The sequence below is a fragment of the Rhagoletis zephyria genome, unplaced genomic scaffold (assembly GCF_001687245.7).
Source record: "Rhagoletis zephyria isolate East Lansing unplaced genomic scaffold, Rhagoletis_zephyria_1.1 Rzeph_scaffold_02486, whole genome shotgun sequence".
Lineage (NCBI taxonomy): Eukaryota > Metazoa > Arthropoda > Insecta > Diptera > Tephritidae > Rhagoletis > Rhagoletis zephyria.
In genome coordinates, this window is record NW_016159570.1 from 22,302 (window position 1) to 35,382 (window position 13,081).

Genomic DNA, 13,081 nt, shown 5'->3' on the forward strand with positions numbered 1-13,081 from the left:
TGGCACGGCAGTCTTGACAGAGCATCGGCCACGACATTTGATTTACCTGGAGTGTAAATCAATTCGTGGTTATACTCTTCGATTCTGGCCTTCCATCTCTTCAGCTTTGCATTGTAGTTTCTGCTTCCCAATGCAAAAGTAAGAGGTTGGTGGTCAGTATAAATCTTAATCATCTTTGCACCATACAAATACGATCTTAAATTGTCCAGGGCCCAAACAATTGCCAGCATTTCTTTTTCATTTGTGGCGTAGTTCTCTTCTGTTCGGGTAAGGGAGCGCGATATATATGCGATTGGCCGGTCTCTTCCGGGTTCGCCTTGGGATAACACCCCTCCTATGGCATAGTTCGAAGCAACAATTGTAAGATTGAACGATTTCTCGAAATCAGGAAAAGCAAGGATATCTGAGCAGACAAGCAATTTTTTTAGGTCCTCAAACGCCCTAAGAGCATCCGCATCCAGATTAATGCGAACGTTTCTCGACTGACTGGCCTTGATCTGCGCATTTTCCCCTCGCGTTAGGTTGGTTAAGGGTTTCGCCACTTTGGCGTAATCTCGGATGAATTTTTGATAATACGATGACATTCCAAGGAAACTTTTCAACTCTTTTAGCGTTCGGGGAGGTGACAGAGCTTCTATGGCCTGTACCTTTGAGGGGTCTGCTTTTATACCGTCGGAGGNCCCACTCTGACGTAATCCCGGATGAATTTTCGATAATACGATGACATTCCAAGGAAACTTTTCAACTCTTTTAGCGTTCGGGGAGGTGACAGAGCTTCTATTGCCTGTACCTTTGAGGGGTCTGCTTTTATACCGTCGGAGGTTATTATATACCCCAGGAACTCTACCTCTGTTCTCATAAACTTTGTTTTTTGCTATGTTTACCCTGACGTTGGCGTCTGCCAGCCTTTCGAATACTATATCGACATTTTTCATATGCTCGTCTAAATCTTTACCAAACACTATGATATCGTCAATATAAACGTAGCATATTTTCCCAATATGTTCCTTCAAGACGTCGTCTATCATGCGCTGAAATATGGCCGGTGCATTCCTCAGCCCAAAAGGAAGTCTTAAAAATTCGTACTTCCCATTCATGGTTGAAAATGCTGTTTTCGGGATGTCAGCCTCTTTCATTGCTATTTGGTGGAACTCGGACGTTAGGTCGATGGTCGTGAAATATTTGGCGTGGTCGAGACGGGCTAATGTTGCGTTGATGTCAGGGATGGGATAGGTATCGGGTATCGTGATTGCATTTAGGCTTTTAAAGTCCACTACCATTCTGTATTGCTTTTCTCCGGACGGCTTTGGTTTTTTAGGTACCACCCAAATTGGAGAATTGTAAGGGCTTTTGGATGGACGAACAATACCTTCGTCGAGTAGTTCGGAAATCTGTCTGTCCACCTCTTCTCTCACATTGGCCGGGTAGGGATAGCTTTTGGCGTATATAGGATCTTCTGTGGTAGTTTTTATTTCGGCCCTGACAGACGCTTTAATGTTAATTTTTGCGCTCAAAGGCTTAAAGAGATGTGAGTATTTTTTAAGTAGAGATTTCAGAGTGGGCAACACTGCCTCCGGGATCGATGCCTCAGCAAAATTAATACCCCCAACGGTTTTGTTCTTGAGTGGAATTTTAATGTCCGGATCTATTTTCATGGTATGATTTTTCCTATCTATCACAGCCCCCAATTCTTTCAGGGTATCGTCGCCTATTATACCATCAAAAGAAGTCAGCCCTGGTAGGGCATAAAACGTTGGTACAGTATCATAGCCCATACTGTGAAAAAATTGTCCACAAATTTTTTTGTTTATTGGAACAGGCCCTGCAACAGCTTGCACTGAAAAGGGTGGATCAACCGTAGTTGAGCGGGCGGCTAGTTTGGGATTCACAAAATTTTTGTTCGCCCCTGTGTCGTTATATTGTCTAAGTAAGGTAGGGTATGCTGGAATAAAGAGCAGCGCCCTTTATATGAAATAGGCTGGTGGCCCGTCCATCATAAAATTTACCTGCTGAGCCTCTTCTTCTCCTGGCTCACTGCTACTTGCTTCCATGATGATGTTGGTCCTCTTTTAAACGCGTTGTTGCTTACAGGTCGATTCATGTAGTTTACCTGCTTAGACTGAATGCTGCCATCGATTTCCATTTTCTCCGCACGTTTCGGAGCCGTGGGTCTGCCTGGAGACGAAGTGTTGGACTCTTGGTTTGACTGGAACTTATTGTATGGCACTCTGTTGTATCCTTGGCCAGCGTTTCTGTTTATCCAGTTATAACTGGTGCGGGCTCGAGGAGGTATGGCCGGCCTCTGGTGCTTCTGCAACAGGTTATTCGTAGGAACATCAACCCTATTCACTGCGTTCGTATGCACTATTGTATTTCTTAAAGTCAGGTTTTGTATGTCAAGGCAAGCTGAGTACGCCTCTGGAAGAGTTTTTGGTTTCTGGACTATTAGCATGCGTTATAATTCGGGATTCAGACCCCTAATAAACACGTCAAAGGCCCTATTCCGGTATGTTTCTATGAGGACGGAAACCGTTTCCTGCGTATAATCGTCACATTTAATCTTGTTGACGATCAACGACAGTTGGTGGGCATAAAATTCATCTAGTTTGGAATTTCTTTGAGCCAACTGATTTAACTGGTGTTCTAGCGTCCGTATGTCCCTCTTGTCTGCGTAGTGCAGTGATAGGACCTTTTTTATCTCAGTCCAGTCACTCTCAAAAACATTATATGCAACTAACGCCGCATCAGCCCCTCCCCGGATTTTTTGCGTAACGTGCTGAAGGATAGCCATATACAAAAGTTTTTCCTTGATCACTTCGTAATCGGAAAGGATGACTCCGACATTATGTATCCATGAAATATATTGAGCTGGATTTCCCTCAAAAGTTCGCAGATCTTTGACACAGTCGGGGAGCCTGCCGATTTCCTTGAGGTCCTGTTCGGACATTGGCGCTCGGGTGTTCGCGACTGAGCTCCCTTGTTGAGCCACACTATTTGCTCCTTCTACACTGCCCACACTATTTGCTCCTTCTACACTGCCTAGCCTCCCGTCAATCCTGGTAAGGTTTAGATCTAGGATTGCGCTGCTCGCTTCTATTCGTGCTAGTCGAGCCTCTAATCCTAACCCATTTTTTTCAATTCCCGTTAGACGCCCCTCCAGTTTTCTAATCTGTTCGAGGAGAGAGTTAATTCCCCCTGTTAGTTCGTTTACTTTTGTTGTCAGTGCGTCCATTATCTCTTGTTTGAAATATTTATGCACGTTTTCTTTATAAATTGAGTTTTTTTTTTTTGCAAAGTTTTATACGATCAGGTCACCGGGTAATGCCAGCAAGAATATTATTTTTTGTTTTGCACGGTTATTAATTTTTTTTGGCTCGGATCTTCGTCCTCGTGCTATGTTTGTATTTGCTTTTTATGCAACTAGTTTTTGTTTCGAAAAAAAAAAACAATCAGTCTCGATTTGAGTTGGAGGTCGGTTCCTTTCTTACGTTTTCTGAGTTTCCTGCAAAAAAGATAAGAAAGGAGCGCCGATTAGATTTGTGAAACTTTTACGCAGAAATCGAAGTAGCAGTATCCAGTGTGTTCTGATGTGTACCCTGAGGACGCCACAGGCGGCTTAATGCAGGAAAACAAGATATGTTAACCTATTGGCCTTCGATGAGGTGAGTATCTGCCTAGGAGTATAGGGTCAGGGACTCACCCAGCCATGTGATCGTGCCAGGATATTCAGTATTGTAAAGGCATAGTCGTGGACGGTGTCAATTTGTTTTAATTTTCACTTTGAATAAATACTATTTATTTGTGTACCTGAGGGTCTTCGGGGTCACAGGTCCACTTAATATCATGTTATTCCTGGTTCGGTCGCTGATGACCCGCAGGATATGACGTAGTAATTTACAGCTTTAGCGTGAGGTTCATTCGGGGTCACAGATCTAAGCGACAATTTATCACTCGGCTATTAGAGCCTTAAATTTTTTTGTTCTCACATTCTTTATTGTTTCCTCGAACTTACCTCTTCTGGGAAGAGGAGCTTTTATACTCTGGAGGGTACCGAAAGGAATCGCAGAATTAAGCTTCTATTATAAACCGGAGGGTCCCCCCGAAGGTGGTGAATCGCGGCTTCAAGGATATTAAGTTATTTGGATGGTCGATCCATAAATTATTCAGTTCACTATTTGAGTTTTATTCACATCTTTGGTTTGACCCCTTCTAGGAAGGAGTGGAGTGCCCCTGGAGTTGGGGATCGCAGAGTTAACCTAATGTTATAAACAGGGATGCCGTTTGGATCTAAATAGATCCAATTGGACACATTTTTAGACGAATTTTTGCGGGATACTTATTTTTTCCGATCAGTATAAATGTGGATACTTTTTTTAATAGGCCAAAATTTTACATTTTCTATAAAGTTTTTTTCGTTCTAAAATTGATTTTCATTAAATGTGGTATAAAGCATTTTATTTTTTTGTGAACGAAGCAGTGAACATCTGCAGAGATATAAGCGAAAATGTTTTAATTAGTTAAAAGGGATGATTTAAGCAGGATCTTAAACACATACACATATATATAGAGTAAATATATACTCTTTCTGTAGTAATCTCTTTCATACCACATATTGTCATTTATTAATTTAAAAAGAAAGAAGATTTCAATGTAGATTAAAATACACTGTTAAAAAACTAAATTTCATTTATTTATGGAAATTTGTATGAATTTTACTGAAAAGAGAGGTAACCAGTTTCCTCTTTTAATGTGTGCAAATTTGCACATTAAACATTGCCTGTTTACTTTTACATACCAAATTTGTCGCGAAGAGCAAAATTACAAATAAATTGTTTAAAATAGAGTAAATGTGAGCCCCTTATATTTATTATTAGTAGGAAATGTATTTGTAGTTTGAAAGTTTTTGCAATTTTAAACATTTTATATGTGCATTTATGTGTATATGTTAAAGATCTCAAGTTCAAGTACGTACAGATTCTTGTTGAAAAATATATACTTCTCAGTAGTAGTTTTACATGATCTTTTTAGAGTGTGCTTACTATTTATTATACGTACTTTGCAAAATACTTATGTACAAAAAATGTACTTTATAAATTGAAATTACAAATGTTTGATTTTATGAAAAATAAAAATATATATATATTTATATATACATGTATTCCAAGTCCTTAGGATGGGTGAAATAATGTATTTTTCTTGAAAATTTTTGGTTTCTTACAAATTACGAGATATATACTTAAAAAAAGAAAATTGGATACATTTGGATACATTTTTGGCTTGGTCAGTGATACATTTTCTGGAGACGGCGCGGCAACACTGGTTATAAACCGGTGGATACCCAAAGGTAGTCAACGGTTTCGAAATATTTTGTTATGTGGATGTACAAGCCATAAATTTTATAAGCACCTTCNCGCACTGGTTATGCGCGTGTTTGGGGAAGTGCGGCGTCAGCACATTCCCACATGTATGTGTGTTAGCCCCCGTATTAACTTACATACATTTTTTTTTAGGTGAACTTTGACCTTGGAAGTCAAGGTATGAAGCATCTAAATAATTTTCCCGTATTCACCAGTATTTGGGCTTTATAATGCCGTTTAGTTTGTGTCTCTATCTGGTTTGGATCGGAAGATATTTGATTTTGTCCATTTTTTCCCAAAACGGAACACAGTGAGGCATTTATCCCGTTTGCCCTACGCTCTCTACACTTCTCTGAACCAAAGCCTGAGTATAGCTCTCGCAGTCAGTTGATCAACCTAATGACACTGCACAACAGACGAATACTTTTATCANTCGGCCACTTGAAAAGGACTCCTGCAGTTAAGAGGATCCTTTTCCTTAGACTCCACACTTAAGGAGGCCCTTCATCAGAGACCCACACTTTCAGTGGGTCCCTGCTCGGGCGCCAGTCATCGAGCTCACATCCGTGAGCCCGAAAAAGTTAAAGTTGGGGGCCGCACGGCGGCCCCGAGTTGTCCNTTGATTGTCCAGTACTGTTAGGTAAAATTAATTTCAATGTTCCTTGTAGAATTTTGCGCTATTATGATGTGTTTAATGTTGTCACCAGTAGGGGCCGGTTACTCAATGTCTGGTTAACTCTAATCTCCGGTTAAACATCGCTATCGACGTCTTCGACTCCATGCATACAGCAGGGAGTCGGTAACGTCGATNCTACCCCCCTGCAGTGAAAAGCCAAACCAGTTAGAAAAAATACTAGTTCATTAANCTGAGTAACCGGCTCTAAGACTGTATATAGCTCTAATGCCCCGGTTAATAGAACTCTCGCTGAATTGAATAAGCTTTTTGTTACTTTGGACCTTGACCTCTCATCCACTAAATTTAGCTTTAATTCCCAAGTAAAAGCATTATTAAGTAAAAATAGTGCCATTTAGGGCCGGTTGTTCAATATCTGGTTATCCGGTTAAACATCATTATCGACGTTTTCGACATCACGCATATAACATGTGATCGATAAAGCAGTCGNCGTCACGTGGCGTCACGTGAAGACTACTGGTTCTGGTTCTGAAATCGCAGGTTCGNCTATTTAACTGGAGCTTCTCCCTCCGATTTGTGCTAATCAGACATTGTATTGTAATTAATATTACTTTTAACTTTACTTATGCTCAGTCTGTAAGAATTGTATAAATTCATAGACAAAACGAAATAAATAAATAAATAATTATCGTACATCACCAACTAGATAACATGTATGAGCGAGTGAACATGCACTATCACACGGCCGGGAGTTTTGTTAATTTTTTTCCCCGAGCCCATACGAAACTAACCGCTAAAGGTGTTCTTACACGATATGTATTTTCATGTATACATGCCACTTTTTACATATGGAAACATCAACATATCGTGTAAATGCAAATTAGATTTGTTTCTGTACAAAGCAGATGCACGTACATACGAAATAGAAATGTTTTTATTTTCATCGGACACACAGATAGAATCATCTGAGTTTAGTTTATTGCATTTTCAAAGAACGTATTTTTAAATAGTTAAATAAAGACTGAATTTGACAGACACACGCAATTACATATGTACTGAAAAATTGCCGTTCGTACAAGTTAATAAGTACAACAATCTTTCCTTTTTGGTTGTTGTTGTTTCCGACAGGGTGGGTGTATGATGTATTATTGTCTCCAAACCAAATTTGACAAGGGATGACGGAAATTCGTTCCATAATACATCATACAACAATCTCTTAGCAACAAATAAGACTGCTATAGACTTTTAGGAATTGGGCGTGGCATCGCCCACTTTATGACTACAAGGTGTATCCGAACTACTTAACAGATTTCTACCAAACTTGGTTCAATTATTTCATTAGCCCTAATTCAGCATTTTATCGAAAAAGTTAGAAATCGGGGAAAACCCCCCTACTTATCATGCAAATGTTGTTTAGAGAAAGTTGAAATGACGATATTTCATACTTGCGCCGGGTATATAAAGTTCGGTTTCGAACTTATACTTCTTTACTTATTTAATCTAATTATTATTGTGAATAGTTAAAAATTGTTGGCAGTATAGTTGTCAATGAAAAGAAAGACCTACAAAGAAAGACCTACATATTATCATCTTATTAACATATCGATAGCTTAAAGTGAAAAGTTGCGAAGTCTACATTTTGTGAAAACTCATATTTTGATATAGGAAGCAAGGTAAATTAAAAACGCATCGTCTCTAAAAGTATTAACTAACGTGCTTGTTTCATTTCTTCCCGTTTATATTCAAGTAAAGGGAAATTTATCAAGTCCAAATGAGGCGCAGAAAACTCTATAAGCTCACAAAAAATTCAAACACACCAATTCATAAAAAATAAAGAAGACTTTAAGGGTTTTATAAATCGAAGATCTGTGTGAAAATGTAACCTTATAGAGCTCTATAAATCTATTTTATTTTTATTAATAAGGCCATAAATCTTTTAATTTGCAACGGAACCTTTTGCAAAATTCTTGAAGGAAATCTTTTGAAAAGTTGTTTTTCCTCCCATGTAAAATTTCTACAAATGGACTTTTCACTCTAAGGCCCAATTTCAGATGGCCTACTTAAGTAGATATTGTTGATTAACTTCCACTAATCATTTTCAGATCATACATTTAATCTGCACTTAAATGGCCAATGTTGGCTATTTAAATATGAGATATGCAACCCTGCGTTTGTACGAAACAACCAAGATTTATTGGTAGGTTGTTTAATAAATCCCACTAAATCCCACCAAAAAACAATCAGCTGTTTAGCACAAAATGTAAATAAACAAACAAGCAAATGCAACAACAATTTCGAGGAACAAGCAGCAGTGCTACCAATTGTTTGGCATATTTAAACAAAGTTGATCTGAAACCTAACAAAAGTTAAATGGCATTTAAATTACAATCCACAATTAAACTTAAGAGCCATTTAAATATTCATTTGAAATTGGCCATAAGCTAATCATATGAATGCCTGCACTACACTATAACTTTGTCCTCCAAAAATTATCAACATTATTCACCCCTATTGAGAGTGTCGACTAGTAGTAGATAAACAACTGTTAGTCGATTATCGATTATCCGTGGTATTTTCAAAGTCGTTTTCTCGTTCAATAAGTGCGTGTGAATAGTTTACAGTCGCTCATCCTTCTACAAACAAACAGTTGTAAGAGGATGAGCGATAAAAAATTATCCACAGTCGCTTGTTGAACGAGAAATTGACATTTACAATACCACGGAATAAGAGTCGTTTATCTACTAATATTCGACACTCGCAATAGGGGTGTATTACTTCTTTCAGAAATACATATGCCATTGTTACTCTGCAAAAATGCTGTTGACCAGTGTTATAATAGAGATAACTTTTGTAAACTAGTTAATTTGTATGAAATAAATTATTAAATAATTGTTTTTATCTGGATCGCTTCCTCTTTGCATAAAATGCATAAAAATGGATTGGATTCCATCATTGATGTTTTAAATGGCCATATTAGTGCAATCAAAAACGAAGTCACATCCATAAATCATGCAAATTGTGAAAACAATAAACATATTTTAGATGGAGAGAATTCTACGGATACTTCCAGTGAGGTTTGTGATATAAACATTATGGATTCTGAGAGCTCTGTTGCTTTAAATATCTCACACTCTCCTATTACTGGAAGTTCTGCTACAGCTGAAAACTTAACTTCATGTTCGCAGACTGCTCTAAATGCTTCGAATGCTGACCTGCGCTTGCCTATTGGTGTTGTTGGTGAAAACACATCTACATATTCCAATGCCGCTCTAATTCAATTGAACTGTCGTTGAGTGCGGACGTCACAGTATACCCGTAGAAAAGGTTTTTGTTGTTGTGGTTGTTAATTTGGTCCCCATAAAGGACTTGAGGGTTGCCAGCAACTGTTTTGCCGCATTCAGGGTGCTGTGCAGCAAAATAATGTGGTGAAAAATTTTAACATCGGATAAATGGCGAGAGAAATATTGTTGTGCGCTTTATAAGTAAATATGACCGTAATAAAATGTTGTATACTTCAATACAACTAATTACCGCTATTTTCGAAATTCGAAATGATCTTAAAAATATTTGTAGTGAAATATGTACTTTATGAGTTAAAAGGAAACTATCTTATATGTAAAAATATATTCCGATTTACTTCAAAAAAATGATATAAAATGTTATATATATGGATCTAGTTTTAATAATAACATCTAGTACTTTCATCTACATTGCTTTTGTTGTAAGTTTTCACGCTAAAGCTAAATAATTTCACAATTTCTACCCTATTCAACGTTTATATTTTAATAAAATGTGATCAATTACTTAAGAATATATAATTTCCGATCAAACTATAACACTGAATGCTTGAGAAACAATTATTTAAATCAAATGATCAATAGTGAACGCAATCGGGGCGAATTTTGGAACACGGAGCGAATTATGCATATTAACACTAAATAATTTCTAACTTTCTACCGTATTATACGTTTATATTTCAATTTAATATGACTAATTACTGAATAATATATAAACTCCGATCAAACTTCACTACTGAATGCTTGACAAACAACATTTGAATCAAAAGATCAATAGTGAACGCACTCGGAGCGAATTTTGGATCTCGATATAAAATATGCATGTTAAGACTAAGTAATTTCTCATAAGCTTATGTTTTAATATAATATAATTCATTACTGAAGAATATATTAACTCCGATCAAACTATAGTATTAATTCTTTGACAAACTATTTAAATCAAATGATCAACAGGTAGCGCGCTCGGAGCGAATTTTGGAACACTTCATAAAATATTTNATATTAATTGTTTGACAAACTATTTAAAACAAATGATGAACAAATAGCGCGCTCGGAGCGAATTTTGGAACACTTCATAAAATATTTACAGAGGAAGTACATTATTTGGTAGAGATCAAAATGTATTTAACAAAGTGCGATTGAATTTGACATTGCTCTCAGAAGAACCATCCTATAGTCAAATTGAAAAAAATTTGTATGAATTTTGAATCGTTTGTTTATATTTTTTTACATAATAGTATCTTAAAAGAGAGCCGCACTGAGTTGTCAATAACACCTTGGGCCGTATGCATAAAAACTAAGCAATTACTTTTTCTCAGATTTTCATACCTTTCACTTAAATTTATTTGAAAAAATTGAGTGAAAGGTCTGAAATTTTAAGAAAAAGCATTTGCTTAGGTTTTATGCATACGGCCCCTTGTTTAATACACCCATGATACAAATATTTAAAGGTAAAACCGCTTGCACAATTCGTCGGCCATCATTTACTTTTTGAAGTTTGTCTATTTTATAAAATTGAAATTTTGAGAGCAACTCAAATGCCAAATAAATGTAAAACAAAAAACAAATATATGAAAATATTGAAATTGTCATTTATTTGAGACTGATAATGAGAATGTATTTGTGAGAATGGAAATTTGAAAACATTATTGTAATGTTACCAAACTTTAAAAATGTTCAGGCTGCCTTTCAACGGTTTTACCTTCAGATTTTTGTATCATGAATACACCTTAGTCGAGATATCATGAACAAGTTTTCCTTTATTTATTTTTGCTTAAAATCCTTAAATATGTATCTTGATTTTTTTCTGTAGAATACATATTAATTTTTTTTTAACGATTTAAAACAAGGGAGGACAGTCGGATCTACGTAACCAGAACGACCTGAATGCGCATTGAAATCGGTTGTATTTTTTGCTAAAAATTATTTATTATTGAGATACAGTTTCGCTACTATTTAGAGATTTCTCGACATACTTTTTCATATTACTGTTATTTATTATTTTTCTTATTAGTCATTTATATGTTTAGGACTTACTGTGGGTGCTTTAAGATTCATTTTGTAAATATGTATGTAAATATAAAAAACAATTGCGAAATTTTATTTTAAATTATGAATTTTGTTCGTGCAATTTTTTATGTTTAATAGTTTTGAGGACATTTTTTGGTTCTGTTGATTCTTTTATTGCATGCCTTAAACTTTTTTACTTTAAGTTATAATGTTGAAGATATGCCTTCTGCCTTTGTCAAGCACTTTAGCTAGGTGCGAGAAATTTAGTATATGCGCGTAAGAGCATAGAGTAGGTATACGGCTGTGCTGCCGCGATTCTCCAACATCTTGTCAAAGGAGAAAACATATTGGTGGCGGAATCCATCGTAGTCCAATTTTTCTTAAAATCTACGAAAAAGCGATCACTGAATCTGAACTGCTATGAACGTGTGTATTCAAAGCAAGCGCTGCGTTCGTAGCTATTCGACCTTAATAGCATTTTCGTAGATTTCACGAAAAATCGGACTACGATGGATTCTATGAAGCCTTGATTAGTTCGTGCGATTATGACTTATGGATCGATTATGGATGGGAGCGGAACCTCAGTTGGGTTGCCGATGGACAGCGCCACTGAAATGAAAATGTTTTTTATTATGAATATATTTTTTAAATGTGTGCTCTGTCCGTTAAGAATTCCAGCCATGTGTGAAATATCGTATGTGAAGCCTCCGTCTGACTTAATGATTGTCAAAGGCATGCCAGAAGTTGTTTCATCATATGTTTTCGGCCATCGTCTTCTTCGAGTAAGTTCATCGATACCAAAAACTTTACAACCTATATTTGCCAGCAGCCCTTAGTGTTTTTGCCAATGACATGGCACTATTGCACTGTTAATAACCAAATTAAGCCGCAGTTGCATTCACACGTGATATAATAGCTAGTGTCGGCAAGCTGTGGGAATGCCCAGGAGATGGCGTTTGTTCAGCTATCGAAATCATTACACCGACGGCGGTGGGCAGCTCTGCTGGAATATATTTACCACAGCAGTGGTTGCGGCGTTTCGTTCTGCAACAATAGCCTGCAATGATGACATGTCATATAATGTCGACGAACAAAGATATATAATTTAAAATGACTAACCTTATTCCCGGCCGATTTGGGAGACCACCCTTGGTCACGACCAGAACGCATTTACCAAGAGGAAAAACCGCATGGATTGCAGTAGTTCTTGCAATCACCGTTGATGATGCTGTGCTTGTAATTAATAGTCTGAAAATACAAAAAAATGCATTAATGAAATCTTATACACATCAAATAAATAAATTTCAATAATTTGTTTACCATTTCACAAACCGAATTACCAAGAAATAGAAACTCACCGCGATGCGATACAGTTTTCTTGGTAAACAGCACAAGCGCTCAGAGCAAACTGAGCCGCAAAATTATTTTGTGAAAAATAATAGTTGAAAAGAGTTTTTACACATGATTATCACATGGACTCATAAGTGCAAATTATTGTGATTATTTTTAGTAGCATATAATTGTATTACCTTAGACTTTTTTTAAATGTTTTCTAATATTTATTCTTTTGGGACGCAAAAGCAACCATGCACTCAATTTCTTGTGGGGAAATTTGGTCCCCATAAAGGACTTTCACCACGAAACAGCTACAAAAACAAAAACCTTTTCTACTGGTATACTGTGGCGGACGTTCTTTTACTTAGCTCCGTCGTGTTTTTTTATTTTCAGTTTAGTCACATACATACACACATACGTTCGCGATGCCGTGTTGTGTGAATTGCGGC

At 36.8% G+C, this 13,081-nt stretch overlaps 1 long non-coding RNA gene across 1 annotated transcript; it reads right to left on the reverse strand.

Moving 5' to 3' along the window:
- Nucleotides 1–11,963: 11,963 nt before the first annotated feature.
- LOC108366998 (uncharacterized) lies at nucleotides 11,964–12,670 on the reverse strand. Its single transcript, XR_001848188.1, has 3 exons — nucleotides 12,618–12,670; nucleotides 12,417–12,545; nucleotides 11,964–12,354 (listed from the first exon to the last, which is right to left on the reverse strand). It is a non-coding gene; the product is annotated as an uncharacterized LOC108366998 (long non-coding RNA).
- Between the last annotated feature and the right edge of the window lie 411 nt (nucleotides 12,671–13,081).